The 19,326-nt window shown below is 37.5% G+C and overlaps 1 protein-coding gene and 1 pseudogene across 2 annotated transcripts in view; one reads left to right on the top strand and one right to left on the bottom strand.

Annotated features, from left to right (window-relative positions):
* SOS1 (SOS Ras/Rac guanine nucleotide exchange factor 1) overlaps positions 1–19,326 on the bottom strand; it is a 117,456-nt gene that overhangs the window by 80,406 nt on the left and 17,724 nt on the right. The window lies entirely within an intron of this gene.
* Positions 3,089–3,741, top strand: LOC123812129 (annotated as a pseudogene).

The raw sequence follows: 19,326 nt of genomic DNA, 5'->3' as shown, positions 1-19,326 counted from the left end.
CCGATGATATATGGTACCATTTTTTAGCAATAGAGTACTTTTGTTAAGGTATATACATTGACATTTTAGATATAATGTACTGCACAGTTAATAAACCACAGTATAGTATAAATATAACTTTTATGTGCACTCGAAAACCAAAAAATTCCTGTGACTCACTTTATTGTGACATTCGCTTTATTGTGGTGGCCTTGAACTAAACCCACAATAGCTCTGAGGTATGTCTGTATAGAGATGAATCAAAAATAGTCCCTGCTCACATGGACCTAATACTCTGCTCTGGTATGTAAAATCAGATGAACTGTATATAACCACAGTGGTAAAATGCAAAGGTTTAAAAAAACAAACACTTGATAGTGTTTATAATTCAGGCATATACAATTCAAATAAGTCTGACACCATGTATGACATAAAATTTTAGAAATTTAAATTCAAATAGTTTTATTCACTGATGGTTATTAATAGCCAAATAAACCTATTAGGTAAATAATGCATGATGCCAACTGTTCTAAGTTTCTGGATATTAACCTTTATCATATCTTAAATCTGTCAAATTAGGATCAAAAGGTTCATTTAGACAAGAAACTAATAAATTATTTTACTTCCTTAAACACAAAACAATACTTCAAGACATCTGACTGAAAAAAAATAGGCAATGGTAAATGTTTAAAGACAAGCATAGCACCAATTCCTGAAATACACAGACTTTGCTTTTCATCTTTCAAGGAAGATACTCTTAAAAGACTTCTTTAATGAACAGACAGAAGTAGTATTACACTTCCTGTACAGATAGAATAAAAAACACTTTCTTTTCTATGACAGTATTACAACTAGTGTTCCATTCCACCTAAATGGTGTCCAAAGATATTTAATAGACCAAATAATCCATATTATTCAAGATTATACAGAATAGCCCTGACCAGGTAGCTCAGTTTGTTGAAATGACATCCCACACACCAAAAGGTCACAGGTTTGATCCCTGGTTGGGGTACATATGGGAGGCAAACGGTCAATGTTTCTCTCTCACATCAATGTTTCTCTCTCTCCTTCTCCAAAATCAATAAAAACATATCTTCAGGTGAGGATTATTTTTTTTAAAGATGATACACAATAAGTTACCCCGCCAAATTTTATGGCAGCCTTCTGAAGCCGTCTGCAGCTTACACTCACTGCAGGGTGAGTGAGTGGATGCGGGTGTGGTGTGCACTTGCACAATTAGAATACGCACTCAGAGTTGGGTTTAAACTAGATGTGAGTTTTCCCTTATTAACATTTTTCAGGAATATTATATTTTATACTTAAATTTATTGACACAGAAAACACGTACTTGAAATACAATTACTTCAATTAATTTAAGTAAAATAAATGCAAAAATTTCGCTAAAGAATTAATGATGGCCATGAATCAGAATTCCATATGGTCATGACAGTAATTATTTTAAGAGATAATAATCATATTCAACTAAAAATGTTACCCTTTGAATTTTAAACCTTCCCTAAGGACTGTCTGCTTCTATTTTGCCAGTTCATTTTGTCTCTAATAATTTCTAACAGATTTAGAAGCAACTTTGTTGGCGATTATTGCCAGATTTTATGGAATCTGAAAAAGCAAAGGGGTTAGGTCTAAATCAATTCCTAGCTGTTTGATATATGAGTCCGCTAAGTATATTCAGGAACCCCTTGGGTAAACTGCCAGAAGACACTATGTTGAATTCTGATGAATCTTTAATAGCCCTTTCTAGCTAATGGCTCTCTAAAGAATTAGAAAGGCTTCTGGATTGTATTTTGTCATAGCTTGAGCCCAGATCTGCTACTTTTATTTATAAATATAACAGGAGAAGGTGAAATAAAACTGGTATTTTCAAAACCTTTACAATGGTAAATAATAAAGACACCGATTATTAAATCTCTTTCTCAGTGTTATGGCTGTTTAGTCAATGTTCAGTGTTTTAGTTGCTTATTTCTCCTCATTCTGCGGTTTATTTTAGTTTGTAGGCTGGCAGTCAATCCACTGAGCCACACCAGCCAGGGTTGAGGTTTATTTTAAAATCAAAGCAGAAATCCCTTATTAAAAAAACATATTTAAAGACAAAAATAAAACAAGTTAGAGAACTTAAATATTTTCCATAAATAAAATGTACTAAAATATTTTCTCACTTCCTCAGGCCTATTAATTACCTTTAGGTCCATGTATATGACAATTTCCCCCCACCTCCCATACCCGAGGTCTTCTTATTTGCTGGGGACACAAAAATGAATGAGGACATGGCATCTGCCTTTAAAGATTTCAGCTCACAGAGGAGCTAGACATGTAAACAATGACTTCACACAATGGGATGTGGCTAAAATAAAGTTAATACTTAAGGTACAATGATGACAAAAGGACCAAAAAAGAGTAGCCCTTGCTGGTGGTGTGTGAGGAGTATCAGAAGCCTTTACAAGTAAAACATACTTGAACTGGGGTGTAAAGGATAAATAAGGTGCATCAGGCAGCAGATAAGGAAGCAGAGTTTTTACTAACAAAGCTAGCATATAAAAAAGACATAGAGGCTAAGACAAAATGACGTGCTGGGGAAACTGTAAGAGTTGTACTGAAGAGTACCTCTAAGGAAAGCTAAGGCTGGAAAGGGCAGGCTTGTAAGTCATGCTAACAAAATGAAAGTGATCAGGAAAGCACAAAATAATTGAAGAGTTTTAAACAAGACATTAACATAATCAGATCTGTACACTGAAGAATCTGCTACAAGGATGGTTTGCTATGAACCATTCATAGTAAAACCTTGACTGATTCAGTCTAAGTAAGTCCCTTTTCTGATACTTACCAATGGCAGAGGGAAATAAGAACATGAAAAGATGGGGGGAGAATTCCCCCCCACTGGGACTCATTCAATAAATATTTATTGAAGGTCTATTGCGTACAGAGATCCAACAGTAAACCAGATATACAAAGTTCTGGCTATCACTTAGCTTCTATTTTAATAAAAAGAGGGCTCCGAACACTTGACTTTATTTTTAAAAAGAGAATCTTATTTTTTGAACCTCAATCTACTGAAATGAGACACAAATATTAGGTATAAGGGAGGAACCCCATGTTCCCAACTTCTGCTTCTAGGTTGGAGTCACGGCGGTGGCAAATTCAAGCCCTTTCAACCTGTGGTGTCTTTGATGTCAGCATTGGTCATCACAGGAAGTTTGTCTGCAGTAAGTTTGCCAGATGAAGATGGAGCTCTTTGCAGACATGGTGCCTAAGACGGGCCAAGAACTTTAGGTAGTTCTGTACTGGAGAATTCAGAAAACACGGAGTTCTGAGAGGATACAAAGGGAGCACTTTCCACAGGGTCAGGACTTCATGATTCAGGGTGGAGATTTTGTTAACAGAGGTGGTATTGGACTTGCCAGTACTTATTGGGGGCCGTCTGCAGATGAAAATTTTAAATGTAGGCACTCAGCTCCAGGCCTGCCTTCCATGGCAAACAGTGGTCCCAGTACAAATAGCTGCCAGTTCTTCATCACCTGCTCTAAGTGTAATTGGCTGGATGGGAAGCACGTAGTGTTTGGAAAAATCACTGAGGGACTTCTAGTGATGAGGAAGACTGAGAATGTCCCCACAGGACTCAACAGTAAGTGGAAGCTGCCTGTGGTAAGCTCACAGTGTGGGGAGATGCAGTCCAGAGCAGGACGGAAGCAGCCCGCCACGTCTCTGCCGTTGCAGGCCTGCTCTCGCTCCAGGTGCCTCTCTTAAGTAAAGTAATCTGGGCTGACGCCTGTTTGTGGTTGCCCTGTTTGATCGCGAGACCTTAGAAGTATCACAGATTCAGAATGCAAGATTTTCCATGCTTTTCAACTGTAAATAAATTTATTTTTGTATTATGGGGGAAAAATAAAAGGGAACTACAGATGTAACTACAGTACATGCAGTCATCTTATAACTAAGCTTTTCTATGAATTAAAAACACTATTTACACACAATTAGTGAACATCTTGTGTAAACAAATAACTGGTGGTAAATCCAGAAATACTATTTTCCCCCAGTGGAGCCAGATATATACCCTATCTATACTTCATTATAACTGCCATGCCATCCGTTCATTCCCATCCTTGCCTGCTACCTTGCACCTTTCTCCTGAAGACATAGCCACTAACCACAGTAGGATAATTCAGAGGAAGAAGAGTTTGTTCATGGAGTACTTATAAAATGAATGAATGAGTCATTCGGCTCATTCCATATAGCATTAGCTATATCATTGAGTTAAACATGCTTTGTAGGGTGAGTTGAGAATGTAATTACTGTTTGTAATACCACCTCTCTAGGAGGTGGCATTTTAAATCCCAAGCAATTCACAAACCAACTTTTGAAACTGAATTCATTTATTAATTGGAAATTGGCAACATACCTAGATAATAATTGAAGTTTTTCTTCTTAAAATAACTTTTTACAATCTCTTTGAATCTTGACATTTAAGAAGTTCCCAATATAAACATATGAAAAGATCCTCAAATTTTACAGTTATGAGAAATGCAAATTAAATGATCAATAAGATATTTTATCCCTATTAGACTAGCAAAAACTAAAAAAATCAATAACACCTATTGTTGACAGCAATGCTAGGAAAAGGTTATTCTACTACATTGCTAATGGAAATGGTAACTCATTTTTTAAAAAAATCCTCACCTGAGGGTATGTTTATTGACTTTTCAGAGAGAGAGGGAAAATGGGGGAGGGAAGAAGAGAGGGTTGTGGGGAGAAACAGAAACATCCATGTGAGAAACATCCATCTGTCGCTTCCGGTACATGCCCTTGTAGGTGATTAAACCTGCAATCTAGGTATATGCCCTGACCAGGGATTGAACCCACAAACTTTCGGTGTACTGGACAATGCTCCAACCAACTGAGCCACCCATCCAGGGAACTGATAACAAACTTTTAAAAAAGTAATCCAGCAACCCCTATTAAAATTAAAAATGATTATACTTTATGGTCTAGCAGACACATTTTTGGAAATTATCCGATAGAAATAAAAAGATATAAATACCAAGATTTTATTGCACCACTGTTCATAGTGGCAAAAATAAAAACTAGAAATAATGTAACTGGCCATTAGTAAGGGAATGTCTGAATAAATGATGGAATATTTTTATTATGGAGTGAATTATAGCCCCTAAAATTTCATGTTGAAGTCCTAATTCCCAGTACTTCAGAATGTGATTATATTTGGAGACAGTGTCATTAAAGAGGTTATTAAGTTAAAATGAGGTCCTTAGTAGGCTTTTAAGAGGAAATTTGGAACATATATACACAGAAGGAAGACCATGGGGAGACACAGGGAGAAGACAGCCATCCATAAGACAAGGAGAGAGGGCTCAGAAGAAATCAACCCTGCCAACACCTCATTCTTGGCCTTCTAGCCTCTGTAATTGTAATAAATAAATTTCTGTTCTTTAAGCTGCCCAGTGTGTGGTTCTTTGTTATGGCAGCCCTGGCAAACACAACTTTGTAGCCATTAAAAATAATAAATTTTGCCCTGGCTGGCGTAGCTCAGTGGATTGAGTGCGGGCTGCGAACCAAAGTGTCGCAGGTTCGATTCCCAGTCAGGGCACATGCCTGGGTTGCAGGCCATGGCCCCCAGCAACCGCACATTGATGTTTCTCTCTCCCTCTCTAAAAATAAATAAATAAAATATTTTTTAAAAAAGAATATTTTAAAAAATAATAAATTTGAGCTATGCCATTTGATAAATTTCCACAAGGTATTCTTGAGTAAGATATAAAAAAATTGAAGTACAGGGAATGATCAACACACACACACACGTGTTTGTTTATAATGCATTACAGACATATACATTTGTACATCAACATGGCAACATGGAGAGAAATATGGAATAATATAACCTAGATTATTAACATGGGTTAGAAGGTCCTGGCAGGGGAGGGATGTGGATGGAAGGAAAGAAAAATGGGGGAGAACTAACCAACCACCCTTTCCCCATCCCCCCCAAAAGCCTGTACTAAAAATAACTATCATATTTATACACTTTGGTAACATTTTATGTACCTGTGTATATATAAAATAAAATAAAAATTTAATTAAATTTTTCATTTCATTTCATTTTCATTTAAATAAAATGTTTCATGATTCCTTTTTTTGCTATGTGTACATTAGCCATGGGAAAGACAGTATTTCTAAGTCCTTTCCCACAGAAAGTAACCACACACATCAAATTACAAATATGTATCAAGTGCCAAGTTCATATCATCTTTCATTTGTTTTGCTCTAAAAAACAATACATATGACCTTCCCAAACAAATTTTTATTACTTTCTGTGATAACAGAGTTCCCACCAATAAAACAAAGAACTGGCTCAAGAAAAAAAGATCTCCGTTTTTTTAGTTCTTCTTCAAGCATTTTCTTAATCTTCATACTAAGGATCTTCCAAATGTGGCACAAATCCTTTATCAATGATAACCCAACACAGGTAGGAGTGCTTTATAAAGTTCCCTTTCCCTCTCCCTGTGTTCTTATCCATCTTATTTTAAGTTTCAGTCCCATTCTAAGAGGCATTTTTAAGGCCGAAGTAGAAATAATTATTCACGTGTGTCTGTCTATTCTTTGGCAGTTTTCCAAAGAGTTCCAAAAGGTGGCAGTTTGTGACCTGGGTATCTTTCTAGTCAGGTTCACCACTTGATTACTTATAACCTCTAAGCATTAGATTAGAGAGTCTAGTGAAAGGCATAAAAGTTCAAATTCAAGCTTCTCCATAGATCAGGTTCCTTGATGTGTGGTCACTAACACTAAACTGATGTACTGAATGAATTAAATCGATTCCTCCATTATTTATACTTTTATTTCTAGAAGGTAAGATGGTCAATGTCACCTGTGCATTCCACTTACAAATGTTATCTATTTCCATACTTTCTGAGTAAAAGACACTATACGCCAAATATGACACATGTGCACATGCACGTGTCCAACAGACACTGTGCTAGATGCTAAGAATATAACACAGACAGAGTCCCTGCCCTATCAGACAGTTAGAAGAACAGCAGGGAACATGACATTCATCACAGGAATCACTACATAATAAGAAGCAGAGTAATAAAGACGTTAAATGTGATCTAAATTGTCTAAATTCAAATCTTAGTACTTTCAATTACCAGGGTGTAACCCTGAGCAAATTAACTAATTCTTCGATAATATTATGTACCAGTACACAGTCAATGTTCATTTAACATTAGCTGTAGCTATGCTGATGTTCTTATTAGAGGATGCAGTGATGCTAAAAAAGGGTGCCCAAGTTAACCTAGCAGTTCTGGAAAGGAGACTAAAGCAGAAACCTGATGGGTGGGTAGAACTTAGGTGAAAAGTGGGTTGGTAAAATGAGAGGAATAATATTCTAGGTAAAGGGAACAGCACACACAGACATGGAGAGGATAAAATAAGAAGGTTGGGTAGGGCCCAGATCATTGGCCAGATGCACCAGAGGCAGATATGTTTACTAAGGTGAGGAAAACTGTAAGAAGAATGGATTTTTTAGTAAGCAGGAAGGGGAACAAGGAGGTTAGACTTTAGTTCTTGCCTTTATTATGCTTGAGATATCTTTGAGACATGAAATTAGCAAACAATGGGTTTAATATATGGGCAAATAAATCTAGAACTTTATTTGTAATAATTTGTATTATAGAATGACTCTCATCAAAATAGCAAGCAGTGATTAGATATTAAATCAGTATAAAATAAAAATGGCACAAGAAACCAAAAAAATCCCCCCTGCCCAGACTTCCATACTATCCAGCAGAAATTAGACATTTTAATGCTTTGAATGTCCTTACCCCACCAATTCCATGGTGGTAGACCATAAGGCTACAAGGGGTATAGGTGCACACAGGAATGTTTACAAGTGACTGTCCCGTATACTTTTCTACTATGCTAGAACATGGGTAGATGTCCCTGGGGGAAAAAAAAGTTGTCTACTGACTCCTGGGCTCAACCGTGCCACACATTCTTTAAAGAGAAGCTCTAAAACAGGGGTGTCAAACTCATTTTCACAAGGGGCCACATCAGCCTTGCAGTTGCCTTCAAATTGCCAAATGTAATTTTAACTCCTTAACAATTAAGGAGTAATTACATTTATATAGTCTTAAAATTATTTTGGTTCTTTGAAGGCAACCATAGGTTGGATATACAGTTTTGCTGGATAGAGTGATCTAGGTTGTAGGTCCTTGCTTTTCCTCACTTTGAATACTTCTTGCCAATCTCTACTAGCCTGCAAAGTTTCTTTTGAGAAATCAGCTGACACTCTTATGAGAACTCCTTTGTCAGTAACTCTCTGCTTTTCTCTTGCTGCTTTTAAGATTCTCTTTATCAGATGGACTGTAAATTCGAGCGCCATGCTGAGGCTTGACTGGGCCAGCTTGCACGGCAGCTGATCCACCCTGCTGGCCCTGAGGCTGATTCCAGCTGTTTGCCTGCTCTAGACTCCGGTCACTAGCCGGGCAGCTGAGCGAGGCCACTTGCCTGGAGGCTGACTTGCGACACTCACCCTTCACTAGCCGGGCAGCTGAGTGAGGCCACTCGCCTGGAGGCTGACTTGCGACACTCACCCTGCAGCTGATTCTGGCTATTCACAGCACTACTTGCCAAGACTGATTTGAGCTGCTTGCTGGAACTTGACTCACACTGCCCACCCAGAGGCTGACCGGTGCTACTTGCCTGGCGGTAGGCTCCAGCCATAGTGGGCTTGAAAAGAGCAAGGAGGAGGTGCACCGCACGGACCTCAGAGTTAACTGGTGAATTAAAGGCATAGGCCTGGTGCAAATGGACAGTGGGGGCCTGGCAGCTCACAGAGGACCTGGGCTGGAGGCTGGACAACTGAATATTGCAGCCCAGATATGGCCCCCACCTTTGTAAAAGCATAGGAAGGGAGAAAAGTGAAGCCCAGGCCCCCTCTTCCCGTGGCATCCAGGAAGACCAGCAGAATTAGCTCAATGCGTTTAAAGTCAGCAGGAGATTTATTTATTTTTCTTTCCTCTCTTTTTTTCTTCCCCCCAAGTGAGACAATAAGACGTGGAGTTATGAAAAGTACAGAGGCAGATCCAAAGGGTCCACAAGACTAACCCCCAAAACTGAGAAACTGAAACAAATTTCACTTTGCTATCTCATAGAACTGGCATTTTATTGTTTATCTGGATTATTATTTTTTCATTATTTTACTTCTTTCATTAGTATTTTTTATTTCTTTTCTTTCTGTTTAGTTTTCTTCACTTTATTTCTCTGTTTAATTGCATTGTTTGACTGGTTTTCCTTATTTTCTCTTCATTGAATTTTAATTTTCCTTCTTTCACTTCACTCATGTTCTAATAACACACTACTTTTGATTGTGTACTTTCTATTCTGGTTATCCAAATCTTATATTTCTTGTCATATTATTGTTCCAGTACTATTGTAAATAATTGTTCCATACAATTGTAAATACTACACAGCAACCCTCCCTGATATTAGCCCACTTCACTTTATTCCTAAGCTTTATCATTGTTCTGGTTAACTCTATTCTCTCACACACTATGTCTACATTCTATCCTTTACTCTCACTATATCTCATCATCTAACCTTGCACAAGTGCTCAGTTTTCTGGATTCAGCTCACAATCCTCCTCCCCTCTAACAAGAATCTTCTCTCTCTTTCACCTTTTATAAAAAGTGGTTAGTTGGGTGAAATATCATTGTTAATGCTATACTTATTCTAAGAATCTCCTATCTCTTCTCTACTTGTTGATACATTAAATTCCATAGAATACTCTCCCACTGTCTTAATCCATTTTGCCTACCCCCTGCCACTGATCACATACAAGAGTAGGTGGGAGCTGTAAACATCAGTATAACCACTGGAAGAGACAAACCACCAACAAAGGAACCACCAAAAGGTAAAAACCCAAGTACAACAAGAGAGCCCGCACAAACAGAAGACAGGGCAAACCTACAGCATCTAAACAAGGAGATCAAAGAGACTATACCACTGAACCCCAGAGAATTCCTACCATAGAAGTTCATTATACAAAGACAGCTAGCAAAGTGAAACATCAGGAAGTGCGGAAACAAACAAACAGAGTCACCTGAAATGGGGAGACAAAAAAGAACATGCAATCAAAAGGAATGGAAGACTCCCTCCTAAAAGAGCAAAATGAAAAGGAAATAAGCAAACTATCAGATATAGAGTTCAAAATAATGGCTATAAAGATGCTCAAGGAACTCACAGACAACTACAAAGAACTGAGCGAGAACTACAACAGTATGAAAAAGGAAACAGAAACTATACACAAAAACTAGGAAGAAATGAACAATAAAATTTTGGAAATAAAAAAATACACTAGAAGGAATTACAAACAGGCTGGATGAGGCAGAGGATCAAATCAGTAAGCTGGAGGACAAGGTATAAAAAACACCCAGAAAGAGCAAGAAAAAGAAAAGAGACTCAGAAAAAATGAAGAGGGGTTAAGAGAAATGCAGGACAACATGAAACGTAATAATATCCATATACTAGGGATACTGGAAGCAGAAGAAGAAGAGCAAGGGACAGAAAACCTGTTTGAAAAAGTAATGATGGAAAACTTCCCTAATATGATGAGAGAAAAAGTCACCCAAATCCAGGAAACAGAGAGTCCCAATCAAGAGGAACCCAAAGAGGCCCACTTCAAGACACATCACAATTAAAATGGCAAAATTCCAAGACAAAGAGAGAATCTTAAAGGCAACAAGGGAAAAGCAGGATGTAACATACAAGGGAGCCTGGATAAGACTAGCAGCTAACTTCTGAATGGAAACACTTCAAGTCAGAAGGGAAAGGCAAGGAATATTCGAAGTAATGAAAACCAAGAGTGTGCAACCAAGACTACTCTATCCAGAAAGACTCTCAATTAAAATGGAAGGTCAAATAAGGAGCTTCTCAGACAAAAGAAGTCTAAAAGAATACACCTCCTCCAAATGAGTTCTGCAAGAGATGCTAAAGGGTCTGCTTTAAGAAAAGGGAAAAAAGAGTGAGAGAGAGAGGAACACAAGTACAAAAAATGGCAATAAATAAGTACCTATCAATAATAACCTTAAATGTAAATGGATTAAATGCTCCAATCAAAAGACATAGAATAGCCAAATGCATAAGAAATCATGACCCTCACATATGCTGCCTACAAGAGACCCACCTCAGAACAAAAGACCTACACAGACTGAAAGTGAAGAGCTGGAAACAAATATTCCAAGCAAGTAGACAGGAAAAAAAAAAGGCGGGGTATCAATACTCACATCAGACAAAATAGACTTCAAGAAAATGACCATAAAGAAAGACCCAGAAGGAGATAACTTCATAATATTCAAAGGAAGAATCCATCAAGAAGACATAAACATTATAAATATATATATATATGCACACAACATAGGAGCACCCAAATACATAAAGAAAATCTTGGAGGACTTCAAGAAAGATACTGACAGCAACACAATTACAGTAGGGGATTTCGACAACCCACTATCAAAAATGGATAGATCTTTCAAACAAAATACCAACAAAGATATTGCAGCATTGAACAATGTCCTAGATCAAATGGACTTAACTGATATATATAGAAAGCCTTTCATCGCAAAGAAGCAAAATACACATTATTTTCAAAAGCACATTTTTAAAGATAGACCATGTGATAGGACACAAAACAAGCCTCAACAAATTCAAGAAAATTGAAATCATATCAAGCATTTTCTCTGACCACAAGGGACTGAAACTAGAAACCAACTTCAAGGAAAAAACTCAAAAACAAACTCATGGAGATTGAATACCATGCTATTAATCAATGCATGGGTCAAGAATGAGATCCAAAAAGGCACTGCCAAAATCACCTAGATTTTCTCCTATGTTATCTTCTAGGAATTTTTAAATTTATATTTTGATCTGTGATTCCTTTTGAGTTAATTTTTGATAAGGGGGTAGGGTCTGTGTCTGGATAATTTCTTTTTTTATATGTGGATGCCCAGTTGTTCCAGCATTGTTTATGGAAGGAGCACTCTATATTCCATCGTGTTGTCTTTGTTCCTCTATCAAAAATCAGTTGACTATATTTATGTAGGCTTATTCTGTTCCACTGATCTTGTCTATTCTTTCACTAATACCACACTGTTCTGATTACTGCAGGTTTACAGTAACTCTTAAAAACAGGAAGTGTTAGTCCTCCAACTTTATTCTTCTCCTTCGTGATTGTGTTGGATATTCTGGGTCTTTTGCCTCTCCATACAAATTTTCAGTCCACTTTATCAATATCCACAAAATAACTTGCTGGGGTTTTGATTGAGATTATGCTGAATGTATAAATCAAGTTGAGAAGAACCAATATCTTGACAGTATTGGGTCTTCTGGTCTATTAACATGGAATATCTCTTCATTTATTTAGTTCTTTGATTTCTTTCATCACAGTTTTATAGTTTTCCTCATGTAGATCTTACATATATTTTGTTAGATTTATACCTAAGTATTACAATTTGAGCATACTATGTAAAAAGTATTGTTTATAATTTCAAATTCCCCTTGTTCATTGCTGATACATAAGAAGGTAATTGACTTTTGTATTTTATCCTTATATCTTGCAACCGTGCTGTAATTTCTTATTAGATGCAGTTTATTGATCCATTCTTTCTAATTTTCTACATAGACAATCACATCATCTGCAAACAATGTCAGTTTTATTTCTTCTCTCCCAATCTTGTTTATTTCCTTTTCTTGTTTTACTGCATTACCTAGAACTTCCAGTGCAATGTTCAAAAGCAGTGGTAAGAGGGCACATCCATACCATGTTCCTAATCTTGTGGGAATGCTTTGACTTTCTCACCTTTAACTATGATGGTAGCTGAGGATTGTACATAATCTTTATCAAGTTGAGGAAGTTTTCCTCTACTCCTAGTTTACTGAGTTTTTAACGTGAAGGAGGGTTGGATTTTATCAAATATATATATTTTGCATTTATTAATATGACCATGTGATTCTTCTTTTGCCTGTTGATGTGATAGGTTACATTAATTGATTTTTGTTTATCCATTCATCCAGTGATGGATATTAGGTTGTTTCTACCATTTTACTATTGTGATCACTGCTGCTATGAATGTCAGTGTACAAATATCTGTTCAAGTCCCTGCTTTCAATTCTTTTGGGTATATACTGAGAATTACTGGAACATATGGTAATCTTATATTTAGTTTTTGAGGAACACCATACTGGTTCCCCAGCAGTGGTACCAGTTTACATTCCCACCAGTAATGCACAAGGTTTCAATTTCTACACATCCTACGAACACTTGCTATTTCCTTATTTTTTTTATAAAAGTCATCATGATGGGTGCGAAGTAGTATCTCATTTTATAATACTAATTTGCATTTCCCTAATCATTAGTGATATTAAGAGTGGGATTTTTTTGTTTTCTTTTTTAAACCAAACACCTAGGTGATTCTGATGTAGGTGGCTGGTCAGAAGATCCCACTTTTCACAAAATACTGATCCTGTATTAGTCAGGCATTCCTCAAAATAAGGAAGAAGTGAACACAAAGTTGACTCAAAAAGTAGTTTTCAAAAGGAGGCAAGTTGAAAGAGCCCCTAATGGCCAAATCTGAAATACTGAGCAATAAATAAAATAAGTAACAATAGTATTATATTAAATATTTCTGTGTCCATCAAACTCTTAACACATACCAAAGATGAAAAAAACCTACGGTTAACCTTTAACCTGTTAAAACACATACAGGCCTTTTCCTAAAGACTTTGTAAAACTTTTGCTTTTTTTAATTGGGGCTCCTAATCATATGAAATAATACCTTAACAATTCTGTAACCTCCTTAGGAGCAGGAGACACATCTTTTTAAATTCTGTATCCTTCACCTACCACTCAATAAATTGATGTATAGGATAGGCAAAAGTAGGTTTATAGTTGTGAGTATGTGAACATTCATTCTTGTATTATTAATTATTGTATTACCCTCCACACAAACAATTGTAAATCTACTTTTGCCCCACCCTATATTCAGTGAAATATTAAATGTCATCTGAAAATGTAACTTCCTAAAAATCTGTAGTTTATAATACCTTTTAAGTGAGGAATATTAAGTACATGGGTCAAGATGGAGACATAGGCAGACATGGCTCGCCTCTTTCCACAACCACATCAAAATTACAACTAAAATATAGAACCACCATCACTCAGAAACATCAGAAATTGGGTTGAACAGAATTCTGATAACCACAGAATTAAAGAAACCACATCCATCCAGACTATTAGGAAGGGCACAGGCACAGAACAGTGGTGGAGGTGGGGGGCGGAGGGGGGAGGAGGTTACTCACCCACATGTAGTCATTAAAAATTCAGGAGGGAAATCTCAGGAGCCAGGAGCCCCAGCCCCAAACCAGCCCCCCAAGCCCAGGGTTCCAGTGCCAAGAAGATAAGTCCTCACAACTTCTGGTAGCAAAAAAAACAGTGGAAACTGAGTCAGTGGAAGAAACTTCTGTAGCCCCAAGCAGTTCCTCTTAAAGAAGCCACATGGACTCATCTACTCAGACTCACCCCATCTGAGCTCTAGCATGCTTGAAAGGCACCAGTGGTATACAGGTGGCAGTGAAGTGCCTAGCATCAAGGAGAGCAGAGGCCATTGTCTGTTTGTCAAACTCTCCCCCAACAGAGCTGGCAAACTGGTGCCATATCTGAGACTCCATCAACTTAGCTAACACTGACCCACCTTGGAGATTCCCAGAGACTCAGGCCCACGTAACTTAAGAGTCCACCCAAGCTGCTTTTCCACATGAATGGCTGGTCTTGGCTCATGCTTCACGACTTTCTAAATCCTATTAAACAAACAAGAGCTGCTTTCAGTGAGCCCCAGGCCCAGCACTAGCAGCAGCCAGCCTAGATTCACAGTTTAGTCACCTGGGTATCTCCAGGCCCACCACAAGTAGCAGCCATCTTAGATTGCTTTGCAGCTCAGGAAGGGTGGCCCTGGGCAAAACAGAGGATGGACTGACCTTGTCCTGAACCACTCAGGAAATCCCAGGGCCAACATACCTAGTGGATAACTACAGACCACCTTGAAATACCACCACCCTGTCCCTGCACAGCCGATCTCCATGGAAGGCAGAGGTTGGTGGTAGGTGGTCACAGCCAATCCTTGTAGCTGACTGGCCTCGGTAAATCCCTCCCATTGATCTGTCAACAGCAACTAAGATTCAACTACAAGAAGAAGGTGTCTCAGCCTATACAGAAAGCACACCTTGAGTACCCAGCTTGGATGATAGGGGAGGCTGTGCCACTGGTCCCTACAGGACACTTACTGTATGTAGTAAGGACACTCACTACATTAGGCCACACTACCAAGACACAGAGTCAAAGCAGCTCTACCTAATACACAGAAACAAACACAGGGAGGCTGCCAAAATGAGGAGACAAAGAAACATGGCCCAAAAGAAAGAACAGATCAAAACTCCAGAAAAAGAACTAAACAAAATGGAGATAAGCAACGTATCAAATGCAGAGTTAAAAACACTAGTTATAAGGTTGCTCAAGGAATGTAGTGAGGTCCTCAGCAGCATAAAAAAGATCCAGTCAGAAACGAAGGATACACTAATTGAAATAAAGAACAATTTACAGGGAAACAACAGTAGAGTGGATGAAGCCAAGAATCAAATACATGACTTGGAACATAAGGAAGCAAAAAACAACCAATCAGAACAGGAAGAAGAAAAAAGAATCCAAAACAAAGAGGATAGCTCTGGGTGGTGTGGATCAATGAATTGAGCACTAGCCTACAAACCAAAGGGTGCCCTTTTGATTCCCAGTCAGGGCTCATGCCTGGATTGCTGGCCAGGTCCCCAGTTGGGGGCATGAAAGAGGCAACCAGTTAATGTACCTCTCACACACTGATGTTTCTCTTCCTCTTTTCAAATCTCTCTAAAAATAAATAAACACAATCTTTAGAAAGAGAAAAAAGAAAGAAGACAGCATAAGTAGTCTCCGGGATAACTTCAAAAGGTCCAACATGCACATTATAGGGGTGTCAGAAGGAGAAGAGAAAGAGCAATAAACTGAAATCTATTTGAAAAAATAATGAAAGAAAATTTCCCTAATTTGGTGAAGGAAATAGATATGCAAATCCAGGAAGCACAGAGTCCTAAACAAGATGGATGCAAAGAAGTCAATGCCAAGACATATCATAATTAAAATGCCAAAAGTTAAAGATAAAGAGAGAATCTTAAAAGCATCAAGAGAAAAAAAGGTAGTTACCTACAGGGGAGTTCCCATAAGACTGTCATCTAATTTCTCAAAACAAACTTTGCAGGCTAGAAGGGATTGGCAAGAAATATTCAAAGTAATGAAAAGCAGGGACCTATTTACAGCCAAGATTGCTCTACCCAGCAAAGCTATCATTTAGAACTGAAGGGCAGATAAAGAGCTTCCCAGACAAGTAAAAACTAAAGGAATTCATCATCACCAAACCATGATTATATGAAATGTTAAAGGGACTTACTTAAGAAAAAGAAGATCAAAACTATGAACAATAAAATGGCAATAAATACAAATCTATCAACAATTGAATCTAAAAAAAAACTAAGCAAACAAGAAAAACACAGACAGAATCAGGGATTCAGAAAGCATTTTGATGGTTACCAGATGGGATGGGGGTAGGGAAACGGGTGAGGAGGTGAGGTCATTAAGAAGTACAAACAGGTAGTTACCGAATAGCCATGGGGATGTAAAGTACAGCAGAGGAAATGGAGTAGCTGCAGAACTTATACAAATGACCCATGGACATGAACAATGGTGGCGGGGTTGCCTGAGGGACTCGGGGGTGCTGGTTGGAGGAAGGCAAAGGGGGAAACATCAAGACAACTGTAATAACAATAAAATATAATTTAAAAGACAATAAAAATGTACTTTTGAAGAAAAATGTTGAATATTCCTGGCCAGTACCTTAACTGTTTCAATCACCTAGATTTAAATCAAAATCTGCCCTAAAATATAAAAAATTATTTTCTGCTTCTATTTATGTTCCTGAAATAACTAATCACCTGTGTAGTAGGTCCTAGTAAACTATAGTAATAAAGACAATTTTTAGTGTTTTCTCAGCAAGAAGTCACATTTACATACCATACAGAAAAGTATTAGCAATCTAAATAACTTAGTGCCACTTTCACTTCCACAAAACACAGGACAGGACCAGAGTCTGACAGAAAGGTGCTAAGTAGATGTTTCTGATTGCAGTGACAGGTATAAGCAATTCTACTCAGGGATTCCTATTTTCACATTAAAAAACAGAGATGTGTTCTGCCAGTAGGTTTTTACTAAATTAAGATAATTTAACACAATATGTAACTTATTTGCTAAGAATTCAGAAGAAACAACACGCACAAAAAGCCCAACACAGGAGACTGTTTTAGAGAAACAAAAGGAAGGACTTCAGTGTGACTAGAACAGAGTTGGCAGAGAGTTTGGAGATGAGATCAAAGAGACAGTAGGAGGCTAAATCACTTAAGGACTTGCTTGGACTTTGAGTCCAAAGGAGTGGCAATGATGCAAAGCCAATGAGAAGGCCTTTAGAGACTTTTTACAAGATTATACTGCTACTTTTAATTCAGGGGAGGAAAAAGTTCATTGCTAGAGTTTCAGATTCCACATTGCAAATAAAAATTACCACTTGTGAGGTCTGATGTCAAAGAAAAATATTCGTAATATTTTAAAAAGCTGTTCAATATATCTTTTCCCTTTCCAACTATTTACATGCATGAGGCTAGATTTTCCTCACATAGTTCAACTAAAACAGCATATTATAACTGACTGACTGCAGAAATTGATGGAATCCAGATTTATTCTATTAAGCCAGACACTAAAGTGATTTGCAAAAATGTGAAACAATGACACTAGCTAATTGTTTTTGTTTTGGAAAATAATTTTAATTAAAATGGTATTGTTGTTAACATGTAATGTTTATTATTTTTAAATATATTAAATTTTTGTTTTATTTTTTACAATATAAATTCATGGGTATAACCCATATAAACAATGCTCTTTTGGGAACCTTAATAATTTTTTAGGAGTGTAAACAGGTCCTGAGATCAAAAACTTAAAAACTACTAATTTACCAATCTAAAACATCCTGGAGTAGCATTCCCCAATCACCATTAATAATTTTGGTGGCCACCTTTATCAAGTTAACTACAGAAAATCTATTTACATATAATTTAGTCAGCCACACACATCATCTGTGTTTCTACACTGAAACCCCAAACCATAAACCTTTTGGTCCAGCGACTTTTAAAACTTTTAGCGGGGACAGGGAAGATCCCAAGAGAAATGTGCATTGAACCACAATATATAATACATAAAAAGTGAAGCTACCCTGATTAAAGTGAGTGTCGTGAGTCCTGCCTCAAGTTCATCCATCCCCTCTGTTACCAGGAAGAACCTCTAGAGCACTTCACAGAAGTACAGACTACAGTTTTAAAATCTTTAAACTGCTGCTCAAATTTTCTGCTTACAAGACTCTCAGAAAGCGTGTGCCATGTGTTTCAAAATAATCATTTTCAACTTCACCCTCCAGTAGACACCAGATGCATCAATATAGAGAATCACAAAATTGTTAAAATATCATAGAGAACTCCCAGACCCATAGAGTATCTAAGGATTCTTGAGAAACAATGCAAAGACTGGTGAATAGACTGAGTTAATCTGAAAAGAATTCCTGGATAAGGAGACACTAAGATAAGGCAAGCAAAAAAAGTCTTAGCTCAGATAGGAGAGGTTCGGTTAGGAAGGGCTATGATGAGGCATATTTCCTAGGTTAATAGGGAAAACTAGCTGCCAGGCAGTATGTGCCTCTCAAGCACCAAAGTTTTGAAGGTTACATTAAAAAGTTTGTATTTAAGCCCTGATCAGTGTGGCTCAATTGGTGGTGTGTCATCCTGCAAAGCTAAAGGTCGCTGGTTTGATTCCCAGTCAGGGCACATGCCTGAGTTGTGGGCCTGACCCCTGGTTGTGGCATGTCCAAGAGGCAACCAACTGATGTTTCTCTCATACATCAGTGTTTCTCCCCCTCTCTTTCTCCCTCCCTTCCCCTCTAAGATTAAATAAAATGTTTTTTTTATAAAGGTTTGTATTTAAGACATTGAATTAACTCTCCATCCCTAATCTAGGGCAGACGTGCATTTATTACTTTACTAGGTTCCCTAATGCTAGGCAAAGTTTAAAAGGTGAAAACTCACCAAATCTGAAGCCTTAATAAGAAAACTTGCTTCCAAAAATAAATCATTCTTTTTTTTTTAAGA

The sequence above is a fragment of the Phyllostomus hastatus genome, unplaced genomic scaffold (genome assembly GCF_019186645.2).
Source record: "Phyllostomus hastatus isolate PE091 unplaced genomic scaffold, TTU_PhHast_1.1 phas_scaffold_78, whole genome shotgun sequence".
In the NCBI taxonomy this organism is placed as follows: domain Eukaryota; kingdom Metazoa; phylum Chordata; class Mammalia; order Chiroptera; family Phyllostomidae; genus Phyllostomus; species Phyllostomus hastatus.
Note: the sequence above shows the minus strand (reverse complement) of the source record. Positions and strands in the feature narration are given on the sequence as shown.